This window comes from Lepidochelys olivacea, assembly GCF_965140295.1.
Source record: "Lepidochelys olivacea isolate rLepOli2 genome assembly, chromosome: 1".
Lineage (NCBI taxonomy): Eukaryota > Metazoa > Chordata > Testudines > Cheloniidae > Lepidochelys > Lepidochelys olivacea.
In genome coordinates, this window is record NC_140411.1 from 64990324 (window position 1) to 65015044 (window position 24721).

The window sequence follows — 24721 nt, forward strand, 5'->3', positions numbered from 1 at the left end:
CACAATTTGATATAGAAATATACCAGTCTGTCACATCCTCATCTGAACAACTGCAAAAGCTAATTATTATCGAATTGAGCCCAAAATTATCATTAGTAATTGGGAAGAAAACGAATGCAGCAGTAATGGTGAATATGCATCTGCTTAACCTCACATGAAATACGAATGCATTTTATATATGCTTTTTAAAAAACATGGCCAACACAACTAAATTAGAGGCACTGAGAAAATTGGGCATAGTTTATGATCATGGTTGACTGCAAAGTCATTTCTGACCATAGTTGAATAACAATAAGAGAGAGGGTTTGTCCGATAAAATATATTTATATATACAGATATGTTACAGTTACTGTAATAAATGTTAAATTCCCTGTTAGGATTGCATATGGTTTAAAATTGATTCTCCTCCATGATGTCTTGGAGCAAAACTTTTCTTTGGAAGGGAAAATGATGTAACTTCAGTTGCAGAATTAACTATCCACCTCATAGAAAAAAGACTTAAAATGCCATGTAGATTCTCTGTATATCCAAAATACTGAAATCTAATTTATAGGACAATATTTCTAAAAGAAACAGACCCAGGTGCATCGGAGTCAAATTTATCAGGGTTTTCACTCTGCACAGGAGTCTGCAGTGCAGGAACAAAATGCATTTTCTGGTTATCTGGGCACATGAAGGGTAGTATTAGAATTATGTGGATGAAGTGAGAGAGAATACAATATACCTCCCCCAGGAGCTGGATAATATGCCCTGACTAAAATGACATCATAATGTTACCCCTACTGTGGCCTTTTTCAGCTAAGAAATGAAAATGAATGTATAGTTTGGTATGGAACTAGAGGGAAATGACTTTGGTGACCTTTACTTGGTGAGTGGTAAACCAACTACTGTTGATCAGCTTGTTGTTTCACATCCTTTCCTAATGTAGGCTGGAAAATACCTTGATAAAATATAGCTGATAAAATCATCTGGATAATTGCACTAGTAATTGTAAATTGAGAGCCAACTTCAGCCCAGTCTTGCATCCGCTGTGATCCCACTGAAATCATAGGGGTGCAAGTAAAAATAAAACTTTAATCTTAATTATTAAATATAACTATAACTAGTAATCAAGTGGAGATAGTAACTTCCATAAAAATAATCCATTTTGTTTAGTGGCTATTTGTTCAACTATTCTTTAATTGCCTGTCGATGTTGTTTAATTACTACTAGCTATAATTGTATTTGGACTGTTTCCATTCAGCTACTGAATTAAGTTTAAAGAATAACAAATTTATCTCAGCATAAGCTTTCGTGAGCTACAGCTTGCTTCATCAGATGCATGCAGTGGAAAATACAGTGGGGAGATTTATATACACAGAGAACATGAAACAATGGGTGTTACCATACACACTGTAATGAGAGTGATTTGGTAAGGTGAGCTATTACAGCAGGAGAGCGGGGAGAACCCTTTTGTAGTGATAATCAAGGTGGGCCATTTCCAGCAGTTGACAGGAACGTGTGAGGAACAGTAGGGGGGGAAATAAACATGGGGAAATAGTTTTACTTTGTGTAATGACACATCCACTCCCAGTCTTTCTTCAAGCCGAAGTTAATTGTTTCCAGTTTGCAAATTAATTCCAATTCAGCAGTATCTAGCTGGAGTCTGTTTTTGCAGTTTTTTTGTTGAAGAATTGCCACTTTTAGGTCTGTAATCGAGTGACCAAAGAGATTGAAGTGTTCTCCGACTGGTTTTTGAATGTTATAATTCTTGACATCTGATTTGTGTCCATTTATTCTTTTACGTAGAGACTGTCCAGTTTGGCCAATGTACATGGCAGAGGGGCATTGCTGGCGCATGGTGGCATATATCACATTGGTAGATGCTGCCAACATGTGACAGCAATCATAGAATCCTAGAATATCAGGGTTGGAAGGGACCTCAGGAGGTCATCTAGTCCAACCCCCTGCTCAAAGCAGGACCAATCCCCAACTAAATTATCCCAGCCAGGGCTTTGTCAAGCCTGTCCTTAAAAACTTCTAAGGAAGGAGATTCCACCATCTCCCTAAGTAACGCATTCCAGTGTTTCACCACCCTCCTAGTGAAAAGTTTTTCCTAATATCCCACCTAAACCTCCCTCACTGCAACTTGAGACCATTACTCCTCATTCTGTCATCTGCTACCACTGAGAACAGTCTAGATCCATCCTCTTTGGAACCCCCTTTCAGGTAGTTGAAAGCACCGATCAAATCCTCCCTCATTCTTCTCTTCCGCAGACTAAACAATCCCAGTTCCCTCAGCCTCTCCTCAGAAGTCATGTGTTCCAGTCCGCTAATCATTTTTGTTGCCCTCCACTGGATGTTTTCCAATTTTTCCACATCCTTCTTGTAGTGTGGGGACGAAAACTGGACACAGTACTCCAGTAGAGGCCTCACCAATGTCGAATAGAGGGGAACGATTACGTCCCTCGATCTGCTGGCAGTGCCCCTATTTATACAGCCCAAAATGCCATTGGTCTTCTTGGCAACAAGGGCACACTGTTGACTCATATCCAGCTTCTCATCCATTGTAAACCCTAGGTCCTTTTCTGCAGAACTGCTGCCGAGCCATTCCATCCCTAGTCTGTAGCGGTGCATGGGATTCTTCCATCCTAAGTGCAGGACTCTGCACTTGTCCTTGTTGAACCTCATCAGATTTCCTTTGGCCCAATCCTCTAATTTGTCTAGGTCCCTGTGCATCCTATCCCTACCCTTCAGCATATCTACCTCTCCTCCCAGTTTAGTGTCATCTGCAAACTTGCTGAGGGTGCAATCCATACCATCATCCAGATCATTAATGAAGATATTGAACAAAACTGGCCCCAGGACCGACCCTTGGGGCACTCCACTTGATAGCGGCTGCCAACTAGACATGGAGCCATTGATCACTACCCGTTGAGCCCGACAATCTAGCCAACTTTCTATCCACCTTATAGTCCATTCATCCAGCCCATACTTCTTTAACTTGCTGGCAAGAATACTGTGGGAGACCGTGTCAAAAGCTTTGCTAAAGTCAAGGAACAACACGTCCACCTCTTTCCCCTCGTCCACAGAGCCAGTTATCTCATCATAGAAGGTAGTTAGATTAGTCAGGCATGACTTTCCCTTGGTGAATCCATGCTGACTGTTCCCGATCACTTTCCTCTCCTCTAAGTGCTTCAGAATTGATTCCTTGAGGTCCTGCTCCATGATTTTTCCAGGGACTGAGGTGAGGCTGACTGGCCTGCAGTTCCCAGGATCCTCCTCCTTCCCTTTTTTAAAGATGGGCAGTACATTAGACTTTTTCCAATCGTCCGGGACCTCCCCCGATGGCCATGAGTTTTTAAAGATAATGGCCAATGGCTCTTGAATCACATCCGCCAACTCCTTTAGCGCTCTTGGACACAGCGCATCCGGCCCCATGGACTTGTGCTCGTCCAGCTTTTCTAAATAGTCCCGAACCACTTCTTTCTCCACAGAGGACTGGTCATCTCTTCCCCATGCTGTGCTACCCAGTGCAGTAGTCTGGGAGCTGACCTTGTTCGTGAAGACAGAGGCAAAAAAAGCATTGAGTACATTAGCTTTTTCCACATCCTCCGTCACTAGGTTGCCTCCCTCATTCAGTAAGGGGCTCACACTTTCCTTGACTTTCTTCCTGATGCTAACATACCTGAAGAAACCCTTCTTGTTACTCTTAACATCTCTTGCTAGCTGCAACTCCAAGTGTGATTTGGCCTTCCTGTTTTCACTCCTGCATGCGAGAGCAATATTTTTATACTCTTCCCTGGTCATTTGTCCAATCTTCCACTTCTTGCAAGCTTCTTTTCTGTGTTGAAGATCAGCAAGGATTTCACTGTTAAGCCAAGCTGGTCGCCTGCCATATTTACTATTCTTTCTACACATCGGGATGGTTTGTCCCTGTAACCTCAATCAGGATTCTTTAAAATACAGCCAGCTCTCCTGGACTCCTTTCCCCCTCATGTTATTTTCCCAGGGGATCCTGCCCATCGGTTCCCTGAGGTTGTCGAAGTCTGCTTTTCTGAAGTCCAGGGTCCATATTCTGCTGCTCTCCTTTCTTCCTTGTGTCAGGATCCTGAACTCGACCATCTCATAGTCACTGACTTCCAGGTTCCCATCCACTTTTGCTTCCCCTACTAATTCTTTCCGGTTTGTGAGCAGCAGGTCAAAAAGAGCTCTGCCCCTAGTTGGTTCCTCCAGCACTTGCACCACGAAATTGTCCCCTACAATTTCCAATAACTTCCTGGATTGTCTGTGCACCGCTGTATTGCTCTCCCAGCAGATATCAGCAATGCCCCTCTGCCATGTACATTGGCCAAACTGGACAGTCTCTACGTAAAAGAATAAATGGACACAAATCAGACGTCAAGAATTATAACATTCAAAAACCAGTCGGAGAACACTTCAATCTCTTTGGTCACTCAATTACACACCTAAAAGTGGCAAAAAAACTTCAAAAACAGACTCCAACGAGAGATTGCTGAATTGGAATTAATTTGCAAACTGGATACAATTAACTTCGGCTTGAAGAAAGACTGGGAGTGGATGTGTCATTACACAAAGTAAAACTATTTCCCCATGTTTATTTCCCCCCCTACTGTTCCTCACACGTTCTTGTCAACTGCTGGAAATGGCCCACCTTGATTATCACTACAAAAGGTTCCTCTTCTCCCCCCCCCCCCCCCGCTCTCCTGCTGGTAATAGCTCACCTTACCTAATCACTCTTGTTACAGTGTGTATGATAACACCCACTGTTTCATGTTCTCTGTGTATTTAAATCTCCCCACTGTATTTTCCACTGCATGCATCCGATGAAGTGAGCTGTAGCTCACGAAAGCTTATGCTTTTTTACAAATAAATTTGTTAGTCTCTAAGGTGCCACAAGTACTCCTTTTCTTTTTGCAGATAGAGACTAACACGGCTGCTACTCTGAAACCTGAATTAAGTTTAAGTTTCTCATCCTTGTTGTATTGTGCAAGCATTAAAGACATCTGCCTACTTTTCTGCTCTTGTCTTCTGTTGTGCCTGTGGTCTTTGTGCCTTTCCTGTGCCTTTCTGTATGCTTGCAATGATCTCCATATCCAGTGCACTGGACTCCATCCCTCTTGAATTGATTCTTTATCCTCAAAGGTACAAATTCTAGTCCACTATCAAGCCTACACTAACATCTTCCCAATTAAAAAAAACAACCCTTGCTTCCCTATTTTTTTGTTCTGATTAAAATTTTGTCAGTCCTTTGTGTCTGTGTGTTTATATAATCATAGCCCCCGTCACAAAGTTCTCTACAGTGTCCTTATCTGTGTCTTGTACAGCTCTAAGAAAACCCACACTGTTCAACAAAGAGTAGATAGTAATATTTAGTTGTCAAGGCTGATTCCCAACTCTGGCACTTCGAGTGCAGAAGGTAGGAGCCCACAGGGATTTTAAAAGTTAATACTTGGCACTCCAGGCTTGTATTAAACCCCCAAGGTTACAGCTTTTCTCTGACCTTGGCTTGGTAAATGCTGCCACCACCCAAGTGAAAAACTGCCTCTTTCAAATCCTGGAATAACTCACTTGGGAAGTTTTCCCTGAGGCCCCTTGGCTTTTCCACCCCTCCCTCGGGGAAGCTGAGAAGAAAACAAACAAAAGGGAAACCCAGCTGTTGACATCAGCTAATTGAAAAACATATGCACAGACCTTTTAAGACACAAAATCCAATCAGGTTCTTAAAAAGGGTAAATTTTATTAAAAACAAAAAGAAAGAAAATACATCTGGAACTTAGACTTTTGCTAAATCTTAAAAAAAAAAAAAAATTCCAAAAATTAAGCACCCAAAATAGCTTTCTTGGGGGTTCAGCTTAAAGGTTACAAGCAAACAAGAGCATCTGGGATTAGCACAGAGCAATCCACAAGCCTTACAGAAAAGAAAATAAGTAACCCTAATGCATCTATCTAAACATTCCCTGTCCCAATGAATTCTTCTAGGTATGGATGATGAATTTTCATACCTGGTTCAAACTTTACACAGCATTTCAGCTTCCCCCATCTCTACAGCCCAGATAACACAACAGAGAGACAAAGGGAAAGGTTTTTTTCCCATTTTAAAAAGTTCTAGCCTTCCCATTGGCTCTTTTAGTCAGGTGTTTACCTGGGGGACTTTTTAACCCTTTACAGGTAGTGCAAGCAGCCACCAAGAGAGACTTTATAGCTAACTGGCTGGCTGGGTGTCCATAAAAGGGAGCTTCCCCTTACCCCCCCCCCCCTGTCATTTATCACATTAGTTTAATCACATAAATAGCACATTGAAAATTGAGAATTTCAAAGGCCATATTTTTTCCTTTGGTATACATATATGTTCCAGTTGACTTCAGTAGGAATTACACATGTATATGATAGGGCAGATTTTGGTCCTAAGAATTTAAATATTTCTCCCATTGTTTAGGGCAGGTGGTACAACTTTGAAAATAACTTCTGAGGGCCAAATGATATTTTATTTCAACTAGAAAAATAGGAGAAAACTATCAAAGTTCAGGCAACTTCACCTGAATTCCCCTCTCCCGGGTCCACCATTGGCACCCAGTCTTAGGCTTCTGTCTCCTCAGCCATCACTTTTCTTGGGCAGAGACACACGGCTCCCTCCTGACTGGGATATTTCCAGGCTGCACAGTTCCCTCCCTCCACTGAGTTCCCCAGCAAGTCAGACTGCCTAAACAGGCCTGCCTTGAGTTCCCCTCAGAGAATATAAACAGTGTAATTGCCCACTGTTAAAAGTTACCACATAGTCCTTTATAAGCAAGCACATTTATTCTTAGGGTAAAAGCATTACAGAGAAAACATATTAATAACAATAAAAGAATCTACATCCCTACTTATAAACTTATCAGAGATCACCCCCAATTCCAACAAGAGCTCTGGTAGGATTCAGTCCTTCAAACTCCGTCAAGGTGTTTTTCTGTCTTCACAAATTCTTAACAGCTCTTACTTTAGAACAAGAACACCCATTAATCTGTGAGTCATTCTTTTATACAGTTTTGGTCTAAAGGTCCCCTCCTCAGGTTGAAACTTAAAAAGGCTGAGTTCTTGCATAACCAGAAGAGGTATATTTGAATACATGTCCCCCTGGGAAACCCATCTCACTTTGTCCCATAAATTCATTCTTGTCTGGCAGAATAACACTTCCTAGGGCTACATGCCATTCCACAATAATACATAAACTTTACATTTTTTAATAAAATGCACTGCAAAGCTACTTATACTTAATTCATTCGGATTTTTCAAGGATATTGCAGGAAATTGCCATATCTGTCACTAGAACATAGTAAGATGTAATTGTATATTTTATGTATCCCCAACTATTGTCTTCTAAAGAGTAGAATGTTAGATAATGCAATCTGAAGACAGAATCATTTTTGAATTTTTTATTAATATTTTAGTGTTTTAAATTCTTTATAATGTTACATTAAAATGTTTTACATTAAAAGGCTAATTAGTTTATTGTCTCTTTGCACATACAAAGATTAGGTTTAATTCAGTCAAGAAGTAGCACAGAAAGACATATCTAATATCACTATGTAAATTGTTCCAACCCTTCTTTGTCCATTGTTTTCCAAACATAACAAGCTTTAATGCACCTGTTTGATTTTTTTTTTTTTTTTTTAAACAACTTCAATCGACAGCACCGGTGACTTTTCTATTCTCTGCTGTTAGGGAAAAAGCATGAAACATTATTTGTTTGTTTCGTTAGCATTTGACAAATTAAGTGCTTTCTTACAAAGTGAATGCCTTTCAGTTGCTTTCTAAAATGTGGTTTTAAACAACCAGTAGTGCATGTTGCACTAACTCTGCATTCTAGTTTGTTGCAAAGATTATTTGGCCTTTGCTCTTGCTAGCTAAGGTGGGGCTGGGTGATTCAGGTTGTTCTCTTTTCCCTTCTTACCTGCAGATTTGCATGTTTGACCTAGCAGAGTAATTGGGCCCACAGCAACATGGGCGTGCCTCCCTGAGAAACACTTAGTTTCATGTATGACTCATAAGCTGAAGCACAGACACTACTTCCCCAATCTACAGTAGCCATTTTAACTGCATAAAACTGCTGGATTTGTTTTTTACTTTCTGGCTCTTGGGACTATGCAAACACCTTAAAACAAATTAAGGTAACGTTTCTGTCTTGCTGTGGTACAGTATCTAAATAGGAGTGATAATTCTAATAGCACAGTAGGTGTACCTGTTGAAGAAACATGGCTGTATGTTCTTTACCTCTGTTAATGTATGAACTCAGTCACATGCTTGATTGCACTTAACTACCAGGGGAAAACAAAGAATGTCAGTTCTTGTAGGTTTTGGCCTTGAGGGCAAAGCATCTTTTAAAATCTAAAAATCTTTTGTATACCAGAAATTCCTCAGACGTATCATGAGAGTAAGACTGAAAAAAAGAAAACTTGCTGTTATAGTTTACTAAATAGTCAGTTCTGTTGCACTTCACGTAAAAATGATTATTTAATATTTAAGTGCCGTGTAAAGTAGTTTTTTGCTGTGTGTTTTTCAAAATGTTAAGTGGACTATATTGTTTCTATGTTCCTGAAAACAATACACCTGAAGTAAGCCTTAAAAATTGACAATGTTTTAAATGTTGTTGCATTTCAGCTGTATGCTTATTCTTAAAATGTGTTAATATTTAATGCTTCAGATGTGCTGCTGGTTTCACTGCTTTAAACATGGCTCAGTTGATTGTAGGATATATTAGTCTTTTCTAGAGCTGGGTACACGTTTCTGATGATGTGTTTGTCATGTAGTAGAGAATTTCTGAAGGATATTCGGGCAAAGTATTAGTTAATAGCACTCTGGTTGCATTTGCTTTGTTATACTTGCTAAGGTTTGATTCTGAGCTGCTGTAAATATGGTGGATTTGTAATTCAAAGAATTGATGGCCTGAGAGTCTGTTTCTACTGAAATATCCTGTAAAAAGCCACTGTCACACTGTGTAATTTAAAATGGAACAAGAGTTTAACTGCTTTCATGGAATAAAAAATGGATATATAGTCATCCTCATACTTCTGGTCCTCAGAGTTTAGGATTTTGTATGTGACAATGAGAAAGACATAGTGTAAAAGGGACTAGGTTTAGTGCCATTTGCACAAGAAAGGTTGTGGGGAAATATGCAGTGTTCAAAGGCTGTTTTTAAATGTTCAGTGGGGAAAAATACACTTGCTACTAAAATAAGTGTAACTCACGATGACCTGTGTGTGTGGGCGCGCGCGAGCGCACATGCACACACACACACTTTGAATTGGTGTTAAGTATGTTCCTGGTCCTGTAGTTCCTATTTGAACACAATTAACTTTGATTTCAGTTGGAATCTTGTCTGAATGAGGACAGTAGCCTTCAACTCTGTATTTTAATTTTTCAATTAAAAACAAAACTCTCTTAAAAATAAAATTGAATTTCTTCTAAATTGAAAATCTCACACACTAGGAGAATGAAATTATTTGTAATATTGTACATAGGGGATACTTTTCAGTGTAATTTACTGTTCACTATAGTATAATACCTACCTCACAAGGGTGTTGTAGAGTCTTGCTTAATATAGTAATAATCTACAGTGGAGGGAGGGAGGGAGGGAGGGAAGAAATTATTAGGCTAATAGTGCACACTTCGGGTGCAACAGCCTTTTGCTTTTAGCCATCTGTAGTGTTTGCCAATAGCTACCTTGTGTATCCTGGCATGTCGTCGTCGTCTTCTTCTTATTTGTTATTATTATTGTCTCTTAATTTTAGGTTTCATTTTTAACACATTTTAAATCCCAGGTTTTTCAAGAAGGTATGCAATGTATCCTTCCCCTGAGAAAAATTATCTTTAGTAGAAGCATAAGATAAGTAATAGGGAACAGATTGAAAACACAATTTTGAATGTGTTGTGGAAGATTTTTGTTTGTTTAAAAATATTTATGATTTGCTGGACTATTTGAATTCCTTTTCTCTCCTCCTACTTTCCCATGAGCATTGATGTCCTTTTAGCTATAGTTTTGGTCTGTGGTAGCCACCTTAAACTCACTGTCTAGTGTTAAACTTGAACTAACAGAGGAGACCCCTGGTTTCTCTCCATTCCCTCCCCTCCTTTACTTTTCTTGCGAGGTAGCTAAAGGTTTTTAAAGAGTTAATCTTATAAAGTTGACTTAGCAGTCCCAAAACAGCTCCCAAATTGCTGGATGCTTCTGTAGTGCTGTTGTAGGGCTGGAGAGTAAGCGGCTGTTGCTAGTTCTTTTTCATGCCCCTCTTTAAGGAGAAATCTCTCTTTGTCCTACAGCAAAGCTCTTGTGTGTCCAGGCTCGTGGATACCATGGCGAGGCTGTGGTACAGGAACCTAAAGAGAGCAGAACCAGATGCTATAACTAAACTAGAATGAGTTGAGTAACTGGTTTAGGACTCCCAGTTGCTCCTTTTAAAGGTTAACGTCAAAGACCTCCCACTGAGAAGCAGCGAAATAGCTGGACCGGAAGAGAAAAGGTGGTGGTTATAGGCTCTGACTGATTTTTCCAGCCGAAGTGTAGGTGTGGTATGATATGTGTCTCAAAAAAAGTAAAGGTGATTTTTCTATACATCCATTAGTCCTGATCAGTGCAGTGCTCTCTCTCGACATATTTTTTTATTGCCAAGGTCCCAATTCTGATTGCTGGGAGTTTGATGCGTGTCAGTGACAACATCCTGTAGGCCAACCAGCCAGTCAGGAACACAAGACTTTGGACAATGTGCCTGCAGCCATACTTTGCAAACATTTTGCACTTCTAGAGCTCCTTTTCATCTGAGGTTCTCCAAGTATTATTTTCTTCTCTGTTGTTAGTTTTGGTGAGTCCCCACACTTGTCACTGATACAAGATAGAGGGAGAAATAAATGTGTATGTTATGTAGTTGGTCAGGTACTGTAATTGCCTCTGATGTCTGTGGAAACTGTTAGTTCAGTGGTGCATTACTCTTCTCAAGCTTCTTGGGATGAAGAATTACCTGGCTTCACTTCTGTCTGGAATAGCTGAATTTGTATGTGGGGAGATACAGTAGAGCCAAATCAGGTGAACTGATCCAAATGCCTTTGAAAGTGTTTGTTTGTATCAAAAATGTGGGATTTCCCTTTATACCAGAGGGAAGACTTTGATCTCCAAAGTAGCTTTCACTTTTTGATCGTTAAGTAAAGGTTTATAGGCTTTCATTTGGCAACTTTCACTGATAATTTTAATACTGTACTTTCTACTTGAACTTTGTTGGATATGAGAAAAGCACAGACTTCCTTTCTGAGAGGTGATTAAATATAGGGGAGGGGGAATAGATGTACAGTCTTGTTTGTGATCCACTCTGTAAGCAGCATGACTTTCCTAAAAGTAAACTTACACTTTACTCATTACATTTATGCTTTTGATACCATTGATACACTTTAGAGCTAACTCACTTTGTTAAATCTGACTGTGTCTGGGGAGGGACATTTAAATATTTGTTCTTAAGAGACTATATGCACTGAAATTTGAAGTCTTTTACTTATCAGTAGTCTGCAGCTGTAGTGTGAAATCCTCTAGATACTCCCACTCTCCTGACATAAAGGGACTCATCTGTTCAAATAATCTATTCCTCAATATCATTCTGTCTAAGGGCCTGTCCTAAGGCAAAGCTACCAACTGTGCTCAATCTTTGTGCTGATGGGATACCATGAGATAAGGACTAAAGTTTATGCATTCTTACCCTGATGTTTGTTAGGATTTAACTACCCAATAACTAACTTTAGTGATGATAGGAATTGTATCACTAACTCTCGGTACATTTAATTGAGAATTTGCCCTTAAAGAGATCAGCCATCTCATGTCATACTGGATTAGAACTCTAATCTGAAAAGTGCATTCATTTTGGTAGCCTCAAAATGAGACTTCGAAGTCCTCAAGTTTTTATGTGAAATTCTTCCTTACATTGGACAAATATAAGTTGTTCTCTTCACTTGTCAGGAATAGAAATGCCAAACCTATAGGTTGACAATTTGGAAGGAATGTTTTCGGATGGCTTGAATAGTATTTTCTCTGTGTTTTCTGTATTTCGAGATTTAAGTCTAAATTACTTTTAAAAACCTTGTTTAACCAGGAGTCAGCTTGGCATCTGATCTTAATTAGCAGGCGTAATTTTTTTGCATCCTTCATCCCTTTACCTGTTTTGTACCTGTTCAGCAGGTGAACTAACTGCTGTCATGACTTACTCTTCTCCTGTTTGTCTAATTTACCTAATGATAAGTAGTGAGATGACTACTAAGTTGTGTTGGTTCTCCCTTCGGATGGGGAGAAAGGAGTGAGAGCTTGAGTGATTCAAACTGCTCTTGACAGTTTCAAGGAAATTGGTAAGGATGTTACATGTATTTTGTGGTTTATACATATTATTTCATCACTAAAAGTTTTCTCTCTAGATCTCCCCTATGTTCTTAATTGGCTGCTTGGCAGATAAATAGTAATATAACTGAAAGAGATTAAAGGAAAAATAATTTTCGCTCTTTTTAAAAAATTGTTAACTTTGTGATTTGAAAACACTTTGTCTATGTCTGTTTCACTGTTGTTCCGGTGCCTACTTATCTTTTTGTTTGTGTGGATCTTTCACACTGCAACAAGGGAAAGAAATGTTTAAAAACATAGTAAAACGGGACTGTGAAAACACAATTACTGCTTGTGCTAACCAGGGATGGTGTATATCAGAAAATGCTGATCGTGTCGTTTTAAATTTTCTATTAAGTTTTCCCTACTTGTGGACATTATGTGTGGAAGAATTGATGCTCTGGAGTTAACATCTCTAATCTTTCAAATATGTGCTAGCATGATTTATTGTAATCTGGGTGCAGCAGGCCATCTTTCCAACACAAAGTGGCTCCTCTTTAAAAAGTAAGCTTGAAAATAGTGCCTTTGAAGTAATTAGGAGTCGTGCATATGTATTTAAGGGGAAAATACAGCCTAAAGCTTTTAGAGGAGCCTGTTCTCTTGTCCAGTGCCATGCTACCTGTGTATTTGCTGTTCATGAAAAGATTTTCTACATTGCTCCTATGAACCTTATGCCTATAACTATAATGATTCAAACTTAAAGTATAGGCGGTTTAACTGTTGAGAGACACAGGGTGGATGAGAGTAGCAGCTGTGTTAGTCTGTATTCACATAAAGAAAAGGAGTACTTGTGGCACCTTAGAGACTAACCAATTTATTTGAGCATAAGCTTTCGTGAGCTACAGCTCACTTCATCTTTTATTGAACCAATTTCTGTTGGTGAAAGAGAAGCTTTTGAGATACACTGAGCTCTTTCCTATGTTGCTCAGCAGAAGTTTGGTCCAATAAAAGGCAGTACCTCACCCACCTCGTCTCTCTTTTATCCTGGGATTAACACGGCTACAATACCGCAAACAACTATGTGGTATCATCCATTTAGAGATATAGTGTGGCCAATAATGTTCAATGTTGATGTGATTAGCTAGAAAGAGAAAAATAGTTAATTTTGCCAAAATTTGCAAGCTGTCCTGTGGAAAGAATGGTCAGTTAATACAAATTGTAAGAATTCATGCTATGGATTCTTAGAGGCCTTGAACCAACACAAAAATAAAAGGAGTACTTGTGGCACCTTAGAGACTAACCAATTTATTTGAGCATAAGCTTTCGTGAGCTACAGCTCACTTCATCGAATGCATACTGTGGAAACTGCAGAAGACATTATATACACAGAGACCATGAAACAATACCTCCTCCCACCCCACTCTCCTGCTGGTAATAGCTTAAGTAAAGTGATCACTCTCCTTACAATGTGTATGATAATCAAGTTGGGCCATTTCCAGCACAAATCCAGGTTTTCTCACCCTCCGCCTCCCCCCCTCCACAAACTCAGGAGTGAGTTTGTGTGTGGGGAGGGGGGCGGAGGGTGAGAAAACCTGGATTTGTGCTGGAAATGGCCCAACTTGATTATCATACACATTATAAGGAGAGTGATCACTTTACTTAAGCTATTACCAGCAGGAGAGTGGGGTGGGAGGAGGTATTGTTTCATGGTCTCTGTGTATATAATGTCTTCTGCAGTTTCCACAGTATGCATTCGATGAAGTGAGCTGTAGCTCACGAAAGCTTATGCTCAAATAAATTGGTTAGTCTCTAAGGTGCCACAAGTACTCCTTTTCTTTTTGCGAATACAGACTAACACGGCTGTTACTCTGAAACCAACACAAAAATGAATTCTGAGAACCTATGCAGGATCTTGTATGATGCAGTTTGGAGTGCAGCACTTTCCAACTCATGTTATTGACTAAATGAATGCTATTCTTTTTTTTCTTTAAATGTACATTTTTTTCAAAAGGAGAAAATAAGGAACTATAGAACCATAGAAGTTTCTGTATCATGTGTGTGGTGTTGGGGGTTTTTTCCTGCCTGTTTGGACTTACAGTACAAACGAAAATGAAACACTTTTGTATTGAGAGGCAACTCCATGGCACTATTTGTTTGACTATAAGAGAATGCTTATGGAGTTCTCACTAATTCTAAACTATGTCTATCCAAAAAGTGTATTTATTCTGGTTACCAGCCAAAGCCAACATTGAAATAATTATGTTTTTAAAAATCCAGACACCAAGAAGTGAAATTTTAGTTTGTCTAACATAGCCATAATTTAGGAAGCAGCTACTTAATAACACGTTTAAAATGTAAAACCCTTCATAGAACATTCTAGCTAGCAAGAAAAATCCTTATTGTTATAATTTCCCCTAAATATTTACTTCTAGAAGATGTGTGTATGCTACTGTAACTGTCTTCCTCTAAAATCAAGTGTTTATATATTGGATTAAATACAAGCCAAGTGGACCTTTAATATTATGCTCTGATTAGCTTGTATTTAATATAATTATAGCAATAATGGGTTGGAATTAATTTCTCTTATACTTGCCAATGTTAAGGCTGGCAGCCAAATGACACAATAAGAGTCCAAACTTGTAAGTGCTCAGATAAAATAGGGGAATCTTGAGGTTTGCAGGAGAGATTTAGTAATATAAGGTTGTGTGATGACAGAGACTATTTGTTTAACAATGTATTGCTTATATGAATTCTGATGCCTGCTTGTATCTCAGTACTCTAGGCATCCAACATTTGGCCTACATCCAGCAGTACTGGAAAGTCTTTGTTTTAATTAGCACTGCCAAGAATCCCTATAGTGTGCACAAGACTATGCCGTCATTATGTTAATATGGTCATGTTAGAAAATACGTGTATCCATGGGAGGAGAAAATACTAAGGTAATAACTAAATTGTTATTATTTGTATTATCGTAGTGCCTAGAAGCCCCAGTCATGCACCAGCGCCCCATTATATGAGGCGCTGTACAAACACCGAATGAAAAGACAGTCCCTGTCTGATTAGGGAATAGCCATTTCACTTTTTGAGAACTGTCCATGGAATCATCACTATGGATAGGATCCCGTGCTGGTGAAACTACTGCACTGGTTCTATATATATTGTACTAGATTTCAATAAAATATGAATGGAAGTCTTCATGAGTCAGGAAATGTGCAGACTCCTTTTTTGTTGCTGCAAACAAGTATCTGTAGAATATTTGGGACTCAGAAACAGAGAAGTGAATTAAATCCTATATGCATTGTACTGAGACGTTTGCCAGCTTGCTTGCAGTGTATTCTTCTAAGGTCTAACATAGCCTAGAATATATACAGAACTCAGATTATAATATCTATCCAAAAGAAATTTGGCATTTGTATTTATGGACTGGAGGGGTAATAACACTAGATCCAGGTTTCAGAGTAACAGCCGTGTTAGTCTGTATTCGCAAAAAGAAAAGGAGTACTTGTGGCACCTTAGAGACTAACCAATTTATTTGAGCATGAGCTTTCGTGAGCTACAGCTCACTTCATCGGATGCATGCCGTGGAAACTGCAGCAGACTTTATTTATACACAGAGAATATGAAAAAATACCTCCTCCCACCCCACTGTCCTGCTGGTAATAGCTTATCTAAAGTGATCATCAGGTGGGCCATTTCCAGCACAAATCCAGGTTGGAAATGGCCCACCTGATGATCACTTTAGATAAGCTATTACCAGCAGGACAGTGGGGTGGGAGGAGGTATTTTTTCATATTCTCTGTGTATAAATAAAGTCTGCTGCAGTTTCCACGGCATGCATCCGATGAAGTGAGCTGTAGCTCACGAAAGCTCATGCTCAAATAAATTGGTTAGTCTCTAAGGTGCCACAAGTACTCCTTTTCTTTTTAGATCCAGGTTCTATCTAGACTGTTCCACACATCTTTTTATCTGAATCCCGCTGTTAAATTCTCATGCTGTCCCAGCTGCAGGTCTCCCTATGGTCTGGTCTAAAAGCAGGCCTTGTCTACACTACAAAAGTTTCGCTCACATAGCTAGAGCGGCAGACTTTTCCAGTATTGATGCAATTTGCACTGGCATAAAAGTGCCTTTTCTTGGTATAGCTTACACCAGTTCCCCAAGAAACATAAACTATACCGGCAAAAACACTTTTAAGCCAGCAGAAGTGCATCTACACTAGGCCTTATACTTGCATAGCTATATCGCTAAGGTGTGGTGTGTCTTTTGTTTTTGGGGGTTTTTAACTGACATAATTATGATGGAATAAGCCTTAAATTTAGACTAGGCCTGTTTGCACCAATTTAACTAAAGGCGTGATATAAACTGATTTAATTAAACTGTTAGAGCTTTGTACATGGCCACTCTTACATCTGTTTAGATCACAGGTTCTTAACCTTTTTTTGAATCATACCCCCAATATTTTTTCTACACCCTTTTACAACACGGGACTTTTCAATGTAATCTAGATGGAACTGGGACCATTAATAGTCTGATTACAATAAGGACTGGTTTAAATAAACATGATAACAGAAAACTTGGGAAGGTAATGGGTTTTTTGGGTGGGGAAGCAGGTGCAAACAAAGTCCTAAAAGTGCAGAAACAAAAATAATAATTTCTTTTTTTGAGGAGTATGGGAAGGAGACATAAGGACAAGATATGGGTTGCTATCACTTTTTAAAATGTTTACTTTTTGCTACAATAAAAATATACTAGCTATTCCCATCTGCTAATGCAGGGTATTCAAATGAACTGATGACCTTCGAGCTCAATCTGAAGAGACAAATGAGTGAAGCAGACTTTAGGGGACATTAAGCCTCTTAAAATTTCTTCTAACTGAGAAGAAAGGTAGAGGAACTCTAAAGAATGTTTTATTGTTCATAAGATGAAAAATATAAGAACTAAAAAGAATTTTAAAAGTTGATTGCTAGCGATTGCCTGCACAAATTCTGTGATAAAATATTAAGTCATTGCACTGTACTGCCTCTTACTGCAAACAGAATAGTTAGTTATTGTGATCTGCTTGTTAAGTAAACATTGTAAAAAAAAACAAAAAAAACCAACCCCAAACAAAAAAACCCCCTCCCTGGTTATCTAGAAAATGCCTTGTTCAGGATGTTTGTTAAAGGAACACTGTAGGGTTAAAAATCATAATCCTTACCTATTAAAACAGATTAAAATACACCAAATCCATTAATGCAGTTTATTTCGTGCCCTACATTGTTCATTTGAACAATGGACACAGACTAAGTCAGTTTTCACTTTTGTTTCTGGTTTTACATGGAATTTCATACACTAGTATAGTGCTGCAATGTGTAGGTTTCCCTGCTGAGGCACTAAGGTGCATTTTTTCTAAAATGCCCTGATAAAATTATTCAGGTATGTTGGTAGGCTTGGATACACCAAATAAGTTGATTTGTTTTGTAGAAAAAAGCTGCTGCGTGGAGACCACTCAGTCCTGCTTGTCTTCACTTTCAAGGCTCTTCATGGCCAATTCCTGCCCTGCCTATCATCTCTCACTTGCTATTGAGCGGTTGATACTTGCCTCTGATTGGCCAGTCATGCCAGTCTCCATTGCCCCCTTATTAAATTTTCAGATAAGCACCTTTGTTCTTTCTCCTGTGCTGCCCCTCACACTTGGGAGAAGCTTCCCATAAACATCCACAAAACTACCTCGATATCTACCTTCAGGATACTCCTTTGCCTTGATGCCTACAAAGAATGTGATAACAGCGAGGGTGCTGGTGTGCAGAGGCCACTGCCTATCATGCTGACCAATATTGTCTCATTGTTTCCTTGTACTCCCCTTTCTATCTGTATCCATCTGTTGTTTCTTGTCTTATACTTAGAGTGTAAACTCCTTGGAACAGGGACAATCGTTTTGTTTTATGTTTATACAGCACCTAGCACAATGGGTCCCTGATAGCAAATAACAACAACAACAATAATAGTTTTAACCAGATCAGTTGAGTGATACAGACTGGCTACTAAAAATATAACGGCGCATCACTGTAGTGACACAGTAATTAGTTTCAGGGATAAATCTTCAGTTTTAATAGAATTTAAAGATCAGAGTGAATGGTTTTTTTTATTTTAAATCAGTAACAGTCTCAGTAGAATATCATGACATTTCATTTTTAATTTTTGGGAAAATATTCATCTTTAGAAAGATGCCAAATTCTTGATTGTATCAAAAAATCTCATTTATTCACAGCTTTATTTCTGTGTCAAGTTAAATATTTTGCTTGTTCTAGTTTGATTGCCTAATTTTGTAACATACAAGTGTACTAGAAACTATTATGCTTGTAAACATTCCTTTTTGTATCATGTGGCAGTCAGGAAATCTTAGTAATACATTGTGAAAATATGTAGTTATGATCTGAAAGCTTTTGCTGTAATAAAATGTTCACTCTGTAAGTGGAACAGAGTTGAACTTCCAGGGTTAAAAAGAATATCTGAGTCCCATGTAAACCAATTCTGGCTCAATGTCAACATCTCTGCCATCCCAGTTTTCCTCGGAAAACGTTGAATGCTGCCAATGTATGTTGCAAGAGATATGACCAATGTGACTTACAAAGTAAGAGGCAAAACTATAAAATGTTGTTGCCTGTGTAATATTGTTGTAGGAATCTGAGATGGAAAAAACGTTTTCAGTCATCTTCTACCTCTCTGCCAATTCAGCAAAATTTAGTAAGCTTTCAGAGCATGCTGCATGGCTTTTTTAATAAACGTTGTTTTGTATTTTTTTGATTTGTTTTAATGTTACGAGTTAGTTGAGTGTGAAGGGTGTGTTCCTGAACCATGTTTCTTTGATACTGTACAGTGACTAGCTACTTTTCTCATAGGTGCTGAGACGCTGTAGAGATGAGCCTGTGCTTAAGTTCCTCCGCTGGCTCCCAGTCAATTTTCTATGCCATTTGAAGGCCTTGCTCCTAATTTTCAAAGCCCTGGATTTTTATCTATGAAACACCATGACAGCTGTGCTTCTCTGGGTCAATGCAAATTGCAAAGCCCAGGACTAAGCATGTAAGAACTGGGGACAAAGCATTATCTGTTATGGAGATCTGGCTGCAGAACAATTTTGAGAGGTGATCAGACAAATCCAGAGTCTGGCCATCTTTAGGAAACATTGCAAAAACTTTCTTCTTGAAGAAAGCCTTTACACCAAAGACTTTAAGTCCAAAAGAGTGATAATTTAGTCTGACCTCCTGCACAATGCAGACCACAGAAGCTCACCCACGCTTTCCTGTAATAGACCCACAACCTCTGTCTGAGTTACTGAATCCTCAAATCATGATTTAAAGACTTCAAGTTACGGAGAATCTGCCATTTATTCTTGTTAAACCAGCAAGTGACCCGAGTCCAGTGCTGTGGAGGAAGTGACACTCACAAGTTGAACACCCTTTTTATTCCCAACCGCCTTTCAATCAGCAACCCCTCTTGCCTCCCTTCTCTCCCAAAAAAACTCCCTTTATGGGGTGAAAACTCTGCTTGGGGTAGAAGTGCCAGAGACACCATGAAGTACACCAGGCACTTTGCTGTTGCTATTGATTTTACATGGACGGAGCTCAGATGCTACAGTGAGGGCAGCAGTGTAAAACTCTAAGATAGATGCCATTTATTATTTCCAGTAGCTTTGTTCTGTTTAATTTAAAGCAATTAAATAATGTAACTTCCAATACTTTCCTGGAGACTGTTAGTGAACCTTCCAGATATCCAGCCTAAAATTTGTTTCCCTCTCTTTTGTATCATTAAATCAAGACAACTGGCCACTGACAGAAGTAGGATAATCGAGAAGATCCTGTATGGCATTTCTTATACACCCCTAGTTGCACTTCTTAGGACCACCTTAAACAATTTCTCTCCGTTCCTCCTCTTTCCTTAAAAACAATGTGGTCAACTTTTTTAGGTTGCTGGCTGACTAAGAAAATGAAACTTTCTGATGGCCTAGATTTTGGCGGGGAGTCTGGAAGCAAGTGGATGACTTTACCTCACAGAGATCTTCAGGTATAACATACTAGGGGGATCAAAGGGGCTTTTTGAATATATAGTCATTAGAACCTGAGGACCCTGGTTACAGCTGTAACAGAGTTGTGCCTCTTTTTTTAATGAAAATTTGCTTTGTCTGTCCCCTGATCCTTTGCTTGCCAACTCTATAGTAGTTCTTACTGTGCCTTTTTTTTTCCCCCCGTAGTGAACTAAATACACCTTCATTATTTTATGGTGGAATCCTAGAAACTACAGTTAAAAAAACCTGTTCGGTCATCTAATCTAATCCCATGCCAGTAGAAAATTGTTACATTCAGCATATATTTTTAATGTTTTAATGTCTGGACGACTACTGAAAGTTCTGAGCAATGTGGCTTCCACCATTGGCTGCTGTATATTTAAGGTTAACCTCTGTTTCTCTCTGTTTATCTGATACGGAGTGTTTGACATACTAGGATGCTCTGCTGTCTAGTAGCTGCTTTACAGAAGGCCACACACTAAAACTTACGTAGTACTGATGTGTGTAGTACTGGGATACAGTTGAAGAGTTGATATGATCACAGTTTTAATATTATGGTTTGTGATCCTCATGAAACCATGTTCCAATAAACTTGGACTAGTTATGTCATATCAAATTGACTATATTTCTGTGTGGGAATAACTTTTTGCCCTCCTTTTTTGAAAAAAATATTTGTCCTAAGTTTTAGGAGAAATTCATCTCGCTATGTATGCTGCTACTTGTATCTTTGCCTGTCACACTTAAGGACCAGTGGATTATTTTATGACAAGTAAAAAAGAAAGATGTAGCTGTGAAGGCAGGAAACACTTGTCATTCAGACTCCATATCTTTGTTTCTGCTTCCTGTCAGTTAAACCACTAGCAGAGGAACAGATGTACTAAGAGATGACTCTACTCTAGTTTCCGTCACGGACAGCAATTGTGTAACAAGCAGCCTCCTGAAGCAAATTTTATTAAATATATTTGGTTTCCATTTATCAGTCTGTCCTTATATTTTTAGACATCTAAGATTAAAGATCAGAATTTGGCCAGTAATTGGAGAGAGAGGAACGATTGCAGAATAACTGTAAAACAGTAATTTCAGGAGTTGTCAGTAAAGTAATAACAGAACTAAAGTATGATATTTATTTGCTCTACTGTATTAACACAGTAGTTCTTTTAAATCTAGACAGAAACTTGTGATGAGTTAGCAAGTAAGCTGTTCCTAGAGGATATTAAAAAATATGCAAAGGGCTATTTCCATTTGAGGGTAACTTGAAATCTCAGGATCTGTGAATTTTCGTCTATGTTAAAGAATTGCAGTGTTGCCAAATCTTGTGATTTTCATCTCCAGGTCCAGTGATATTTGATGAGGTGTTTTCTTAAAGCCCAGCTCTTGTGTTCAGTTGCTTCTATGAGAATCTCAGCTTCAATTTAAAAAAAAAAAAAAAAAAGCTCTCATGGTAGTGGAGAAAAGTTGGAAAATCATAACATAAATACATCCTAAAGGCTCAAAAACCAGCAGACAAATAAAAAGCACCTAAAACTTACTATTTTTAATAAGACTCATGATTTTTAAGCAAATCTCATATTTTGAGGGCCTGATTTATGATTTTTGAACACTGCAGTTGGCTGGAATTGTTAATTTACATATATTATTATTGCATGGTTTATCAAAATTGTAGCTTGGATATTGAGTATGATCTCCACTTCTCTATGTATTAACTATGCATTAATAAAACAAGTTATTCTGTCTTTAATTGGAGTAGTCCCTTATGCAAATTTACTTAAATTATTTGAGTGGTAGGATTTCATGCTGGAAGGGGTACTTCCAATAATTTTTTTTAAGTGATGTTCATTTGGAGCTATTTTATTCAAGACACTGTTTCATCCTGTCTGGATATGTGAATTGTGGTTTAAGATGCTGTAAAATAGTCTGAAATTTCTTGAGGACAACCTCTCATGCTGAATAAAAGATAATAATTAGCAGGTTCAAACTGGGGAAACTATGGATTCTACATCCACAAGTACTCCTTTTCTTTTTACATCCTCCTAGTCATTCGAAACTATTTGGATGAACCTGGATTAGCACACCTGAAGGAGAGTTCTGTGTAAGGTTGATTGTTGTCTCTCACCAGCAAAAGCTGTCCTGTAAAAGATATTACTTCACCTACCGTCTCTAATATTCTAGGACCAACACTGCTACAACAACACTGCATACATGGATTAATCTGTCAGTTGATTTTGCTACTCCCCCCCGCCCCAGTGCAGACAGTGTGAATCCCCTAAAGATCTTTTAGCAGTTCAGAATTGGCTAATCAACTATGTTAGATGCTCCTTTTGCTTGGGTGATCAACAGGTTATCTGTACCATCCATAAACTCTTATCAGAAAAGGTTATAAAGCCTTTGCCTCTACTCCCTCCCACTTCACCCCAGAAAATTAATTTCAAACTTATATTGTGGCTGTGATCTTATTAAACCACAATCTGTTGGAAACTGATGCTTTGAATATTCAGATCAAATCTTAAGTCTAAAAGAGATGGAAAAGTGATGTATGTTTGTTTGAACTAGATTAGAATTAAAAATATCCTCCCAGTTTTTTTTACAATTTGGACTGGGAAAAATGTTAAGGTTGCAATTCACCTTCCAGTTTAAACTCCAGTTTTCACTTGTCATCCCATTCTGACTGTGTGTGAGCTGACTCTCTTGCTGAGAGAAGCATGGGTGTGATAGATCTAGTGGGACTGTTGACCTAGACACAGTACTAATTTAATCTCTGCTTTTTGATGTAGTTTAAAGGCTCGCCCAACCATGGAGGAGAGAGACTAGTAGTAGCCCTCTGGTGTTTCTCCCTGCCTCCCAATCTCTTGAGGACTCAGTGTTCACGACCACAACCCAGACAGGCAGAACTTTCCTCTCTCAATACAATAGCTTGTATGTTTAAGGTTGTGTATGAATTTTTGTGAGCACATAATCCTAACTTAACTAAGTGTGATCAGCTCCATTGAAGGTTGTGGAAAAATAATACCTGAATGGGCCAAATTGGCATGGGAAAACCCCTAGTTAGAAAATTCCTTCTTGAAGTAGGAAGTAGCTAAAGCGATTCTCATGTGTTCCAAACTCATCCTTATCTGGGCTTTATAATGTATCTGTCACTAAGGGCTTCTCTGTTTAGAGGTATGGGTGAGTTTATGCTTGATGGCTGCATTTCTAAGGACTAACTCTTGGCCCATGATTGTATTGTTGTTGTTTGTATTCTCATACCGCTAAGGCATGGGGAAAAAGCGATGCTTTTGTGACTATGGGGCAATGGGGATTTCATCTAAATGAGTTGTACTTGCAGAGATTGCTAATGCCTGAGAGTCAGGTGTGACAGGTTCAGTCACAGAGACCCCCTTGGGACGGTCACCTGACGTGCTGGAATTACCTCTAAGCCCGTTTTCCCTGCCAGCTTGGGACTCCAGAACCCTGCCTTGTTGAGCGAGACACGCTAGCCTGCTGCGACACCAACCCAGGTCTGGTCCACGCACCCAAAGCTGCAGACTTTAACCAAAAACTGCTCAGCAGGTCACCTATCTCTAGCATCCAGACACCCAGTTCCCAATGGGATCCAAACCCCAAATAAATCCATTTTACTCTGTCTAAAGCTTATACAGGGTAAACTCATAAATTGTCTGTCCTCTATAACACTGATAGAGATATATGCACAGCTGTTTGCTCCCCCAGGTATTAATCACTTACTCTGGGTTTACTAATAAACAACACTGATTTTATTAGGGATAAAAAGTAGGATTTAAGTTGTTTCAAGTAATAACAGACAGAACAAAGTAAGTTACTAAGCAAACTAAAGCAAAAATACACAAGTCTAAGCCTAGTACATTAAAAAACTGATACAGGTAATATCTCACCCTCAGAGATGTTCCAATAAGCTTCTTTCACAGACTCCTTCCTAGTCTGGGCCCAATCCTTTCCCCGGTACAGTCCTTGTTAGTTCCAGCTCAGGTGGTAAGCAGGGGTTTTCTGGCAGCCCCCTTTGTTCTCTTCCAGCTTTGGCACAAGGGGGAATCTTTTGTCTCTCTGGATGCCCACCCATCCTTCTAAATGGAAAAGCACCAGGTTTAAGAAGAGCCAGAAGAGTTCCCAGAAGTTACCTACTACAGGACAGGCCTAACAAAGAAAAACAGACTATGCTGACAGGTTTAAGATGGATTCCTTCCACCATTCTTCCTGGGCTGGCTTACACAAACATAGGAAGGCTTGAAAGTAAACAGAGCCATTTACAACCAATTATCCTAGTCAATGGGAGCCATCAAGATTCTAAACCATCATCAATGGCCCACACTTTGCATAATTACAGTAGGACCTCAGAGTTA

At 39.0% G+C, this 24721-nt stretch overlaps 1 protein-coding gene across 5 annotated transcripts in view; it reads left to right on the forward strand.

Annotated features, from left to right (window-relative positions):
* Window positions 1–24721, forward strand: part of ELF1 (E74 like ETS transcription factor 1) — a 144338-nt gene that overhangs the window by 39333 nt on the left and 80284 nt on the right. Inside the window, exon 1 of one of the 5 annotated variants that reach the window (XM_084624233.1) lies at window positions 8056–8150. The exons of 3 other annotated variants lie outside the window; for them this stretch is intronic. The gene's annotated coding sequence lies outside the window, so the exon portion shown is untranslated. Of the gene's footprint in view, window positions 1–8055; window positions 8151–20351; window positions 20369–24721 lie in introns of those variants that run through there. One more of the 5 variants, XM_084624236.1, reaches the window with a different exon arrangement.